We start from the raw sequence: 14,615 nt of genomic DNA, 5'->3' as shown, positions 1-14,615 counted from the left end.
TGTGGTCCTATTAGCAACACACCCCAAAAAACCCCAGAATAAACGGGAGGAAATCATCTAGAGGAATAGACCTGCGCTGGGAAGCTACCCCATATTGTTTTTTCTTGTCTGTACTGTATATCAGTCTGCCCATAGGCGTGCGCAGCACATTTTATTAGGGGGTGCACTGTCAAAGCGGTGTGCCTAGCACCACCTATTGGGCATGTCTAACACCGCCATTGGGTCTGTCTAACACCGCCAATCAGGCGTGCACTCACTACAATATAAAACGTCTCTTAGCCACACCATTATATCCGGCCTATTTCAGTTTTAATCTTCTAATTACTCTGTGTAACAATACATGCAAATAAAGTCAAAATCATATCTGGATGACACAGATATGTAGTGATATGACAATGGTGTAATACAATTAATAATGCAAAACACACATAATTGATTGATGGGCGCTTATTTTAATGGAATACAGGTCTAAAAAGCAAAAGTCTTTGGTAAAAGGTATTGCTGGTATTACTAGCAGCAATAAGTGTGGGGTGGGGGCACAGCATTAGGGGGTGCCTGTGCACCCTTAACACTCAATGTGCGCACGCCTATGAGTCTGCCTCTGTATTAGTGGAGCATTATCCACCCAGCGTTGGAGATGTGTATTGCATGCATATTGTATGGCATGCCTCAGTGCGTCTGAGTGCTCTACAATTGTGGCATAACAAAACCCTCGCCTAGGCTTGCTGGCACAATGGATTAGCATGACTCCATCTATATATCTGACAAGCTCGGTACTTGTCCACTGTACATTTACCTGTACCTTTGATGATGACATTTTCAGTGTGGGGAATGTCCAGTGATGATAAGACACATCCTATATTTATTTCTATGTATGTAAGGAACCATTACTGTATGGCATTTAACTTTTAAAAGAATCAAAGTACAGGCTGTCCGCTTGTCTGGGTGAGAGATGCTGTCAAGATTGCTTTAGAAGAGAACTGAAGCCTGTCTTTACAAACATATGTCTTACATTAGAAGAGCTTGGTCAGCAAAGTAAACAAGAGACTCAGAAGGCGGACAGATGATTTTCGCAAGGCTGACAGACAATATCTAGGTCGACACTCAGTATGTCAACATCAAGACATTTAGGGTGAGATTTAATGGGATGAGAGTTTCAGAAAATGAGAGATTTGGTGAGAAATCTCCAGTTTTTTTAAAGCGGCAATCATTTACACTGCAAAACCAGTGTGATTTTGCAGTGTAAATGATTGCCGCTTTAAAAAAACCTAGAGATTTCTTACCAAATCTCTCACTTTCTGAATCTCTCATCCTATTACATTTCAGCCAATGTTGCCATTCCAGTTCAGTTATACTGGGAGCTGTCTATGGTAATACTGTACATCTGCAAATGGATTGTTTTGAGCTTGTAGTGAGAACTATCCATGGTCCTGATCATACAGTACCTCTGCAGCTTATGCCCAGTATTAAACTGGAGCTGACCATTGTTCTGAATCACTGCAACTGAGCTGTAATTTGATGAACTGTAGTAAATATTATATACAGTATATAAACTACATGGGACAGTCCCTAGACTAGATCATTCTCACACATCAGACTGTCCGAGTTATTATCAGAGACTTACATAGAGTATAACATATATTACATATTGTGTATGTTTATATATATATATTCATTTAATAATGGAGCTAATAAATATATTTTTGGTAACAATAGGGGCAATTCAGACTTGATCGCTCATGTCTGAATTTGTTCCTCTGGCCGATGGTGTGAGTTTGCGCATGCGCGAATATGTGGACGTGCAAACCGCCTGAGCGAACACCTTCATCAAGTTTTACACTTGCTGGGGCGTTTGCTCAATGGTGGGCGGAAAGGGGGCGGACACAAAAAACGGTGGGTGCGCCCATGGAAACGCTGGCCATACCCGTGTGAACACAGGCGTGCCCATGCATCCTCAGGGTGGGCGGCTGACATCGCATGCCATAAGCGCCCTCCCCCAATTCAGCGGATAGCTGGCACCTGAAAAGTAAGTATAGGCTGAAGAAAGCATACAATGGTGATCAGTCATCGAATGTTTTCTCCTCCGTGCGTCCGCATGCAAGTGGATGTGTGAGCGACATATCCCCTCACATGCTAGTATGGGGATTCAGCTGTGGGGGGCATGCTTTCCGTGGGGCAGCGTTTGCCTGCTCACTAGGCAGAGAAAGTATGCTGCCTAGCAAGCCGGTCTGAATGAGGCCCAATGTTACATATTTATATGCTGACAGCCAAACCTAAAATAGTTTCTAAACTTGTATCTTTAAATGCACAAAGTGTGTATTTAATCCCAAACTGTTAAACACATAAACTCCACACAGACATAGGCATTCATCCACACTCACACTACTTATCTAAGAAATAAAGACGCGTACAACTGAATTGGGCTTAAAGGGGACGGCTTATTTATTTTGAGCAGGGGCGGCCTATTTGAATCTAACTGAAATTTACGTCCCTGCTCTAACTAAGGTGGCGGGCAAAGAACGGTATGCAATAAATCACATAGCTAGTAAAATAAAAAAGTAATGAAAATAATAAACTCCGGATCCAAGGGCCTCCTGCCCTTTCCTGCCCAGGATCGGCCACCTGCCAGCGTCCATGACAACAGCAAACTTTATATGCGGACTTTTCCCAAAGGGCTACCTGCCCTTAAGGTCAGGGGTTGACCTTCTGCCTCTGCCCCTGACCTCGCATATATCACTAAGGCAGAGCTCACCACTCTGCCCGAGCCAGAAAAAATTGGGCCACTTGCCCTAACATACAAAATGTCCGCAACAATTTAGCCTATCCGAAGTAAACGATTGTCAAGGTCCAGATGTGGGCCCACCTGGATCGGTGATGCCCACATCTCGACATCAACCACCAGCTAAATGTAAATACCGCTCTAATTTAAACTACCGTTCTTTCGCCTTAACAATAAGCCGACAGCAACTAAAGAGAAAACTCGCAATTGAATCTTAAAATAAATTCCAACTCACAATTGGGGCGGGAGGGAGGGCAACGATTCCTGAAGCAAGAGGCAGCATTTTCTGGAAGCAGGATAATCACCCCATCAATCCACACCTCTAACTTCAAAACTGCCTATCCAGGATCAACATGCAAATCAGCCACCTGTCAATCAAGCAAGCCGAACCCCCAAGCCCAGCTCCAGTGTGCAAGCTAAGGATTCCTGCCATAGCCCGGTGAGTTTATGCTGCCTCAGGCAGACAAGCTGCCTTCTCCAGTCTTTCACTTATTTCATCGTATAACGTACTGGCCGAGCCGCGGCCACTTATATTTCCTGCACTGCAATGGGAGCTAATTTGTTTACTCATGTTACACAACTAAAAACAAAATTACTGTAAATGTTTTGCATGAAAGTAAAACTTAATTGCCTGAAAAGCCTAAACAGAATATAACATACTGTAAAATGTTTTTTTCTTTCTTTATCCTTTCAAACAAACAGCATAATGACAAGCTTTGTGCTGGCGCATGGTAATTATAAACTATAATAAAGTGCGCGCTTTAACAGGCCAAATTACAGCTGAATGGAAATCGCCAACCCCACCGACATTGCAGTCGTCATCTCCGGCCACATTTGGTAAACCTCTAAGACAGGGCACATGACTGCGGTGATCAAACATTCAGTTAAATCTGGACTATGTTTATTAGGGATACGATAGTTAGGTCTACAGCAAGATGGTCGAAAGCATTGGGTCGACACCATTAGGTCAATAGGCTGAAAGGTCGACATGGGTCTAGGGTCAGCATGGGTCTAGGTCGACAGGTCATTAGGTTGACACAAGCATTAGGTCGACATGGGCAAAAGGTCAACATGGGGTTTTTCACTGTTTTTTGAGCCGACATGTGCCGACATGTGGTATTTCATGCCCTACCATCAACTAGGGCTTGATGGTAGAACAAAATAGTGTGCCGAGCATAGCACGAAGCATGGTGAGCGCAGCGAGTCATGCGAGGGGACGCAGTGCACTTTAACCTGTGTCCATGTCGACTATGTCGACATTAGGGTAAAAAACTGTGATAAACCCCATGTCGACCTTGCCCATGTCGACCTAATGCTTATTTTGACCTAGTGACCTGTTGACCTAGACCCATGTTGCTGTAGACCTAGTGATCCATACCCCCTTCATTAGTGGATGACCACGGCGCTCTATATAAGGCTGTTTTCCTCACCTTTTGATATTCTATAATTGGATCACTATTCTTCTCTACGGGAGGTTTTTGTCCTCCCTGAGCACGCCTTAGGACTGCTGCGTTATGGTTTGACGGGTGTTATTAATAACGCACTTCTATAATATGCAGTTATGCTTTGTATTTTGTGGCCAGTGATGATGTGATCTGTTCAACATTTTTTTTAAATATAATAAAGTGCAATTTTTGTTCCCACAAATGCTCCATAAGCAAAAGAGTACAGGTAAACAAACTTAAGCCCTGTACACATGCTTATGGTGTGTACACACGGTCAGATGTGCCTTCAGACAAGCTACACCCTGGCCACAACCTGTTTGAACCCCTTCCGTCAGGCAGACGTTTTAGGTCCATCCCAGCAAAGACGACAAGAACTACAAAAGGCTTCTTCCCAATAGCTGTCCACCAACTAAACAGTATTGAACGTACTAAATACTAACTCGAACTGTTCTAGATATATGTGAAATGTATGTGATGTATGTTTATGCCTCTCTTCCCACCCCCCTTGTGTTCCCTGCTTGATGCTGCACTGTTACCACAAAAAATTCCAAGCATACGCAAGTATACCTGGCCAATAAAGATGATTCTGATTCTTCTGATTCTGAGATACTATCCACGATCTGATCAGATCAGATCGTGGATAGTATCTGAAGGCACATCCGATTTGCATACAAGTCTGACTATATAGTGCAGATCTGCACTATATAGTCAAGGCAGACAAGACTTTCTGCCTTGCGATACGTGAACGCGCATTAGAATCGGATCGGGATCTGAAGGGTTAAAACCCTTGCGATCTGCATCCGATTCCGATCCGATGTTGACTATATCGTCAACATCGGAAGGCAAAAAGTACCGTGTGTACACACCATAAGATTTGCTTTAGATTTGATTTTAGATTCTATTTTCTATTAGATCTGGCATTAGATCATCCCATTGGATTTGGCATTAGATCTGTACATTTGCATTCGATTTGATTTTGATTTCACAATGTAGGCACAATGTACTCATTCGATTTACTGGATCGAATTCGAGATTTCCTTGGCTGCACAGTAGATTTTCTATTCGATTTTGAGAAAACGGGAGCGCGCAAGTGAATGCAGATTGAAAGTGTCCAAAAAAACATTTGATGTGGATTCGATGTTGCTTCTATAAGCAAAATTGAATCGAAAACAGGGGAAAATCTAAGCATGTGTACACAGCTTTAGTTTGAGTTACCTGCTGGTGTGACACCTGCATGTACACATCCTTCCGAAGGTATCTAATACTTATCCAAAATGTAACATGCACAGGCCCTCACACAGATCACTGATCGTTTCTGGACTTACAATTTACTAAAATGGGAGTTCTATTGAAGATGTGATGTTGCCCATAGCAACCAATCTATTCTATTTAGCACCTTCTAGAAGATAATAGAATCAGATTGGTTGCCTATAGCAACCTCCTATCTTCCAAAAAACTGCCATCTTCACAGTCTGACAATCCTAAACAAGGATGTTTCCAAAGCTGTACAGTATGATGATGATGAGCTATAACTGACCGACATCACTGCAATTCTTTTATAAATAGCTGATCACGCTTCATTTATTCCTAAACGGCTGTTTACCAGAAACATTGCACAGCTGGAAAACATCAATGATTGCAGGCGAATGTAGCCCACACAGATGTCACATGACGTGTTTGTGACTATGTCATAGACTTATGGCCCTGGTTATCCAACTTTCCCATATATGCATTGCACTGATCACTAACGATGGGACTGAGCTTAACATTGCTTAACCCTTTGAGTGCCAAAGTTGCTCTGTGAGAGATGAGCAAAATATGCACTAAAAATACCGGGGCCGTAGCCGAGGAATATGAATCACTTGTTAGTTATTGTCGGCAAAAGATCTGGTCAGTTAGTTGAAGTTTAGTTAAATGTTGTGCCCCCCCCCCACCCCGAAAACAGTTGCTGTGAGCGATGCTGGTTTTTTCCACATCTCTCACAGCAACGTTGGGGGCAGCCTTGCTGTGGGCAATTTATTTATTGATTTATTTACAGTTTCTTATATAGCGCAGCAGATTCCATTGCGCTTTACAATTGGAGACAACAATGATTAAACAAACTGGGTAGATACAACCATACATGGATGTTGGAGGGCCCTGCTCGCAAGCTTACAATCTGTAGGGATAATAGGAGGGATACATAAGGATAGAATTCCATGTCAATTCTGGAGTCATTACCCCTGTCCCTGCAAGGTTTTGGCACCCACAGCTGAAGCTCATTTAGCCAATCACCAGTAAATCCAGGGGTTCTGCTCTGTTCTGAATTATTCATTGGAATTTGTTCATTGGATTGGGGACACCAAACGGATTGTAGATAATAATCGCCATTAATTCAAGATCAACGTAAAAGATGAATTAGCCAGAACAGGACCTCCAATGTGATTATATGGGGTGCATTTACTAAAATGAAATGTTTAAAAAAAATCCCTCTGTTAGGGCGAAACGCGTTAGTGGTTCTCCCAGCAAGTGACATTCCGCTATCCAGCACAGAAATTTGCATTATTTTCTTTATTTACCGTTAATCCAGGCAAACAGGAGAAACTGATTCAAATCAACCTGACGTCATGCAGCAGGAGTGGAAACAGCAGCGTCTAAGAGAACTCCGGGGAGAGAGCCGGCAAGCGGTGGCGTCTGTGAGAGAGGCGCCAGCCACTGTGCATCTGACATCAGGCTCGGGCAGGGTGGGTGCGAGCAGAGACCAGCCAGATCATCCTAGGTCTGCTCCCCACCTGCCTGCAAACCGGACAGACACTCCAGCTCTGATCAACAGCAGCACCCTGAGGTGCAGGTGAGAGACGCCGCGCTGACCACGCACATACAAACAGTACCATTCATTGCCCTGGAATAAAACGGTGAATTACTGCCATCCATTTGTGGAGATTGCCCTATGGTGACATTGACTGTATAAATTAAAGCTACCAATCCATTGGTGGCAAAAAATTGAACCGTATTTAAAGTACAAATAGTTTCTGGATGCTGGACCGGGAGCACTTTTAAATTTTTAATACACAAATTATATTCCAAGTATTATGGTTTATTTTTAATGCATATTGAGTTATTGCATCCCTTGTTATATTTTGTTTTTTAGGTGGCCACCTAGAATATATAATTTTTTTTATATCATTATATCATTCTATAAAATAAATGTGATATACCATTTGTGTGAGTGCATTTATCCATGGTGCCTTTATGTATAATTTAATATTAGCGCAGCAACTCAATCTGTTTGGTTCTATAAAATGAAATGTTGCCCATAGCAACCAATCAGATACTATCTATTATCTTCTAGAAGATGCTAAATAAATAAGAAGTAGGATCTGATTGGTTGCTATGGGCAACATAAAATCTGCAAAAGAACTCCCATCTAAGTATATTTACCCACGGCGCTCCATCTGACTGACTGACTGAGACGCGCGTGCATCCCCCACGCACGCGTGTCTCAGTATCCGGGCCGTGGGGCGGCAAAGCGGACGCAATCCTGTCTGCCTCCCGCTTCAGGGGGCTGCGGGGGGCTTCAGGGGGCTGCGGGGGGGGTGCGGGGACCCGGTGTAGACACCGGGCGACCGCCGGCAGCACAGTCGGAAGGGGAGGTGCGCGCGCGTCCCCTTCCGGCATACAGATGGCGCGGGGCAGGGGATGGCAGCTGGCGTCGCCATCCCCTGGATAGATAAGTCCCGCTCCATCTGTAAGTTCATGGACCATTGCATTACTATACTGTAGAGTCATGTGTGGTGGAATGTCAAATGTACGAGTATTAGTATTTCTGCCATTTACTAGCATAATACTGCCAAAGTAAAGGAACCCAATGATGCAAATGGACAGGGCATGAGGTCACTTGTCCGACCAAGGCAGAGTACATTGGAGAGAACTGAATCTTTGCTGCTCACTTAGTAAGGTTGATTCTTGCCTTTGTGGATTATAGGGTATTAAATGCCATCACAAGATGCACCAGTGCACTTTACCGTTTAATCTGGAGCTTTGAGAAAGACTAAGGTCAGACGCGTCTTCATAAAGTGCAACCTACAAGGAGCCTTTGATTTAATTTGCATTTGGAATACATGCTTGTGCTCTCGTTATAGCGAATTTAAATATATATTAATACCCTAGCAACTCTCTAGTAGTACCTCATCATTATTTTAAGGGCTGACAATAGCTCTTAAATATCTTAAAATCTTGACTCTAAGAATATTGTGAATAACAGAATATGAAGGTAAAAAGGTCATCTTTATTAACACGTAACTGACATTTTTTTGTGAAAAACTGCTCAGAAAATGATTTTTTTTTTAAAGTTGAAAAGTCTTTTAAATAATATTCAGGAATATTTCATTAAAAAAAAAAATAGTGGTGTTTTATATCCCCCATGTCTGTAGGCCCCCATAATAAAATGACTTCCAATCCCCTATCAGAAATCGCCCCCCTGTTGCAAAGATCCCCAGCAGTGTCTACCCCCACACCTCTAGTGATAACAGATCCCAGTTGCACTTCTGCCTTACTGCCCAGTCTGAATGGACCCCCCACTGTAAAGTGCCTCCCACCACTGTGTCACTGTGTGTGTCAGTGTGTGTGTGTGTGTGTGTGTGTGTGTGTGTGTGTCCGGTGGGGGGTAGATAAATACCTTGAGTCGCTGGATACTCTTGGTTCCACACCGGTTCTTCGCCGTGTCGTCCGCAGAGAACACACCACCCTAGGAACTCAAGCAAGGCGCCCAGCAGGTACAACTAATACGTTTTATTTAGTGTAAAAGGTAAATCAACAATTGTCATATACGTAAACGTCCGTAACCAGCCTGAGATAGCTTAGCAACACAACGCCAATCTTACACCCGCCTAGCAGGATAATACTTCAAATGAGCATCAACGAATGTCACGTTCAAATACGCTGCGGACTTCCCGCATACTGGAGAGTGGGGGCACACCTTCCACGGGACGTTAAACAGGTTCGGGGAAGATGATGCTCTCACTCGGCGGTATTAGCAACCAGCTGTGGGCCTGGCCACCCATTCACATGTAACATGACCCACAGGACATACAGTGCATATCAAGTACGAACATTACAGGGCATACACAATAACCGTAAAACATCTCTCAGCAACACTGTACTAAACCAGTCCCTCCCAGGTGTACACTTTAGGCCAACGTCCCTGGATGAGGAGTGAATCCTGTAGACATAGGGAAGAATAGAACTTGGCTCCTGTCCATACAAACTTTAACCACAAGATGGTAGTATGCTCTTTCTCTGTATAAATGCAGGTACTTTAGTGTCTATACAATTTAAGGGAAACCTCCCAATCCGGATACACCCACGTGGAGGGCTAATTCCCCTCATTTAGTGGGGCTGATGTAGGGTCCTTTGGTGTAACGAGCGTCGTCACCCTGTGGGGTGTCCCTTTGGTGTCCAGCGCTTCTGGGGCTTGGTTATTATGGGGTTCTGCACCCTTATATCCCAGGTGGTGCATTGGGGGTAGTGTACACAGGGGCAGTCACCTGGCCAGGTAGAGGGGGTCTAGGCTTGCTGGGGCAGTAGCAGAGGAGTGCTTGATAGGGTAGTTTCCGTTGGTGACAGGGAGTGGGTACTGCGGGCAGCACTGGGGTCACCAGAAAAGCAGGATACCTGATGTCAGCGTCAGGGTGCAGGCTCCTGCCCGTCGCGATCGGGTCTCTCTCAGGTCCCTCTTCTGCAGGAGGGCTGCTAGTGTGGGCGCTGCTATTGCAGCGTTGCCGCACTCAGCCAGCCACTCTGAGCTGCTGGGCTCCGCACTCCGGTCTCTCCCCGTCGTCCTCCTTCTCTCCTGAGCGTCTCGGGGTCGGCGGGGGTCACGCAGTCATCACCGCGCCGCCGCTCAGATCTCTCGTCTTCACGCTGTCCCTCCTCAGCTCACCGCTCCAGACCTCCGCTCCTCGTGCTGCCACCCCCCTTGACCTCTCTCTGCACGCACTTCCTCCTGCTTCTCATACATACCCCAGTGCTGTCAATCAGCCTGGGGACGTGTTCTCGCGCTTTCCTTGCTCTGGGGGTTAACCCCTAAGGTCCCGCTGCTGGGACTAGGGAAAAATAGGCTGGGGTGCCACATGTGTGTGTGTGCGTGCTTTTTATTTTTAATACATGATCTACCACTCCATCTAACAAAAATAGTTCTATAAGGGGCAGAACCTACACCCCTTAGTGTAAAAAATGGGACCCACCCCAAAACCTAATTAAATGCAGAGATCCGAATAGTGCTGGGATGGGGAACTATGTTCCATTCTTAGCACTTTTCCGGTGGCGCAGCACAGGCCCTAGGCATAGGCAAATTAGGCAAATGCCTAGGGCATTTTGAATGCCTAGGAGCATGCAGCTCATATAACTGAGCCAGCAACAGCAGCAGCACCTGTCCAGGTAGCAGAGACAGTGGAGGCAGCAGTGGGCAGTAACAAAAATGGCCACCTTCCCTGGAGCAGGGCTGCTGTTTATGCCCAGCTGAAGCAGCTGTTCCTCCCATTGGTCTTTGTATAAAGGGTACTACTGTGTGATGCAGTATGAATAAGAGGCAAGATGATGTGGTGTAATGTGAATAAGGAGCAATGGGTAAGGGGCGGAACTAGCGAAGGTGCTCGAGGCACCAACCAAAATCTATGCTGGGGCATCAAATTAGCTAGGGCCAGCTCTGTGATGGCGCTTCAGACCTCAAATGCTGCTTGCTTACTAGAAGAACATACTAGAAGAAGAGTAATTATGGCACCATCATGACACTGATTATTGGCTCCTTCCCAGCTAGATGAGAATGTGAAAAATAAGATAGAAATAAAAATATGTGTAAGGGGTTAAAGTGGTAAAATCAAAGTGGCTGAATCACCACTGGAACTGTTATTAAAACATCCTAAGTCCTAACCACTCCCGCACCATGATTTTACTACCTAAAACAACTGGCCATAACCTAGAAACTTAAAATGCACCTCTATAATGCCATCTGGTTTAATCTCAAGGTATAACCTTCAGGTTTACAGGCAGCTCAGCATAAATTACATGTTACAAGACATTCTGGACAGATATGTTATTATGTACGTACAGTAGATGGCATCCAAATCTACTCACCAGGTCCTTCAGAACATCAAGAGCACTTCAAGACAGTGGGCCTTATTCTAGTTCACTCTTTCTGACAAAATCCTTCTTAGATGGACAAAACCATGTGCACTGCAGGTGGGGCAGCTGTAAAATGTGCAGAGAGAATTAGATTTGGGTGAGTTATTTTGTTTCTGTGCAGGGAAAATACTGATTGCTTTATTTTTACACTGCAATATAGATCTCAATTTAGTAAAACCCCACCCAAATCTAATTATCTCTGCACAAGTTACATCTGCCCCACCTGCAGTGCACATGGTTTTGTCCACCTAAGAAGGATTTTGTCAGAAAGAGTGAACTAGAATAAGGCCCAGTGTTAGAACGCTTGAAAGGAACTCAGAATCTATATACAGAGTTGGAAAAAATTATTTTTGAATTAGGAATTCCCAGGTCATATTTTGTTCTTAACTGCTCAAGGCAATACTACGGTATTTTAAAACTTTACAAAGATTTCAAATTACGATATGAATTTATTTCCAAGGATTGATTGTATGAAGCTAACACCAATAATAAGCACAATTTCAACCAGACCCAATTTAGTCACATCTGGATCCAACTCAGTCTTTACTGTAGAAGAAGCTGCTTCTGGGAAACTGCATTACAGTCATTGTATTGCAAAGAGTCGTTCATCATTATGTATATTTTTCTAAACAATTATCGGTACTCTTTACCTAGAAGGGCGCCCATCGCGGGCATCGCATGTACATCGCATGCCATTATAATGGCATGCGATGCGACCGATGCGATGCCCGCGATTTTACATAGAAATACATGTTAAAATGTAAATCGCGTCGGTCACATCTCATGCGATTTCCCATAGGGAACAATGTTAAATGTCCCAATTGACCCGATTTTACATAGGGAACAATGTTAAATGGCCCACAGAGGCCAAATAGGCACCCTGAAGTGTGAAATGGCCCCCCCAATTGTTAACGCCACCCCACGATCAACGTCAACCCGAAGCGTGGCGAGCGCGAGGGGCGGCGGTACGCGTCCTACGACCTTTTCATACCCCCACTATCCACGTCGGCGTGGAGTTGAGAATAGAAAGTGTGGCGAGAGCCACAGAGCCCGAAGCGTGGCGAGGGGACGCGGATACCTTCACAGGTATCCGCGTCCCCTCGCGGGCTTCACAGGTGTCCGCGTCCCAATGGAACCCTTGGTGAGATGCTGATTTGGGGCCCTTTGTCGCCATTTTTTGGATTAAAAATATTACAGTAGGTTACTAGGTTACAGTAGTAATCTATGCCTCTTAATGCCTACCAGAGCTTAATGTATGATCCATTCCTGGCTGTGCCTAAGAAAGCAATACATGTTCTGTGTTCTATATAATAAAATTGTCTGGTGATAAAAATGATGTCATCACATTGCAATGTAATGTCAGTGTGTATGAGCACTGACCCCTCCCACCTGTGTCAATTATGCACAGGAGACAGTGAGGGAGAAGAAGGGGAGCAGGAGAAAGTGTGGAGTGGAGTAACACATGTTATGTGTGATCTACAGCAGTCTTTGGGGGTATTCAATCCCCGCCGCTATTTTTGACAGGGGAAATAGCGGCGGGGGGGGGTGTCTATTCAATTATGTCTTTCCCAACAGCATTGAAGAGGAATTGAATCCCGCCTGGCGATTTGCGGTAGAGCAAAACGAAAATGGGACAGGGTCACGGGTATCGAAACATACTGACAGTTGTGGCCCGTGATTAAATCCCCCCCCCCTCCCCTGCTAATCTGGTATTTTATGGGTACTGAAGAGAAACTACTATTTAAACTGCAAAGTTTATTAATCGGGACAAGCAATCCACAGAATAAACATCTGCATTCTGATTGTTTATGCTTACAAATTGCTTTACCAAAACTTCCCATAAATTACACACAGGAGAGTAGGCACCATCAGGTAATGGCCTTTAATTATATGCAATCAGCATAAATTAAATATGCAGAGAAGCAATGAGAGCTTGGTTGCACTTAACCTCACTGCGTATATGTTTGTAATCGTTACCGAGCATAAGATGACGGAATGCAGACTGAGGTTAACCTGATGCTGGGAAGGAGCGGAAGAGGGCTCGGTATGATGCAGGGTGATAGAAGGGCAGGATTGTGGAATACCAGCAAGACGACGAGAAGGATAGAAGGTTACGGGGCCACATTCTCAGTGTTTAGTAACATGAAAAAATTCAAAGAAATTACACAGTTCTATTAATACGATTTCTTACAGTCAGACAGTGGCAATAAGAGGGCAGAGCTGATTAACCTGCACTTCTAAAAGTCAATAGCATGTGTTCTTAAAGGGTTTTCTAAATGACAATGTGCCCCGACAGGGGGGTGCTGTGGGTACAGCGTTACCGGCTTTTGAGGAAATCAGAGCTCGTGTACCATTAGCCAATCAGAGCGGCTGTCGGTACACAAGCTCTTATTGGCTCACCAGCCGGTGCTGCATTTTAATTGGCTGCCAGCGTCCTGCATGGAAGAAGCCTGTGCTTTGGGAACTGCTGAGTCGGGCGGTAAGTGAAGGGAGTGTGGCAAAATTCCTAGTGGTAGCCCTGTTCACACTGGCTAGGGGTAAGAATACCATATCATTATGTAGCTGAACAAGAATGTATCAATTTCAAATTGGAAATCTTTCCACCATATCCCATGACAAGCACAGCCACAGAAACATATGGGGGCTGAGTCACACTTAGCGCCATATTATTATGCCCTACCCTGGTGTACAAGTGGCGCACACCAGTAGCATAACAATGGCCCTGCAGCATAAGCAATGGCTTGGAGGAGCCGGCACTGTGGGTGCACATGGTCACTGAAGGTTCCAGTGGAACTGGCTGTCCTTAAATTCTTTGAATTTAGTTGTTTTTATGATAAAAAAAAATCCAAACCTAAAACCCGAAAGAGTGGATTTGCCAAAACCAATCCAAAACATGAAAGGAGATCCAGATCCAAAACACAAAACCCGAAAAGTGTCCGGTGCACATCTCTAGTCTTATATACCCTGGATAATGTATAGAATACGGTATTAATATTTAACACTATAGATGGGCTGTATAAAACATTTAATTATAAATAAGTGGTCATGAAAAGGTCATGAAAAGCTTAAACATACCATCACAAATAATCGCACAAACATAATAGAACCAGTACTGCACCTTTGAAGCTCACATTCTTCCACTTTGTGGTAAGGCTCCTGTCTCTTTTTCCTGGTAGCTGCTCCCTGCTCCGGTGTACTGACTGAGGGCTTAGATCCACATACACGGCAAA

At 44.4% G+C, this 14,615-nt stretch overlaps 1 long non-coding RNA gene across 1 annotated transcript in view; it reads left to right on the top strand.

The window, feature by feature from the left end:
* Positions 1 to 7,354, top strand: part of LOC146036704 (uncharacterized) — a 90,543-nt gene extending 83,189 nt beyond the window's left edge. Inside the window, exon 5 of the long non-coding RNA XR_014460938.1 lies at positions 6,794 to 7,354. This is a non-coding gene — a long non-coding RNA (uncharacterized LOC146036704). The remainder of the gene's footprint in view (positions 1 to 6,793) is intronic.
* Positions 7,355 to 14,615: the final 7,261 nt, after the last annotated feature.

This window comes from Crinia signifera, chromosome 9, assembly GCF_055691185.1.
Source record: "Crinia signifera chromosome 9, ASM5569118v1, whole genome shotgun sequence".
Classification (NCBI taxonomy): Eukaryota; Metazoa; Chordata; class Amphibia; order Anura; family Myobatrachidae; genus Crinia; species Crinia signifera.
Note: the sequence above shows the minus strand (reverse complement) of the source record. Positions and strands in the feature narration are given on the sequence as shown.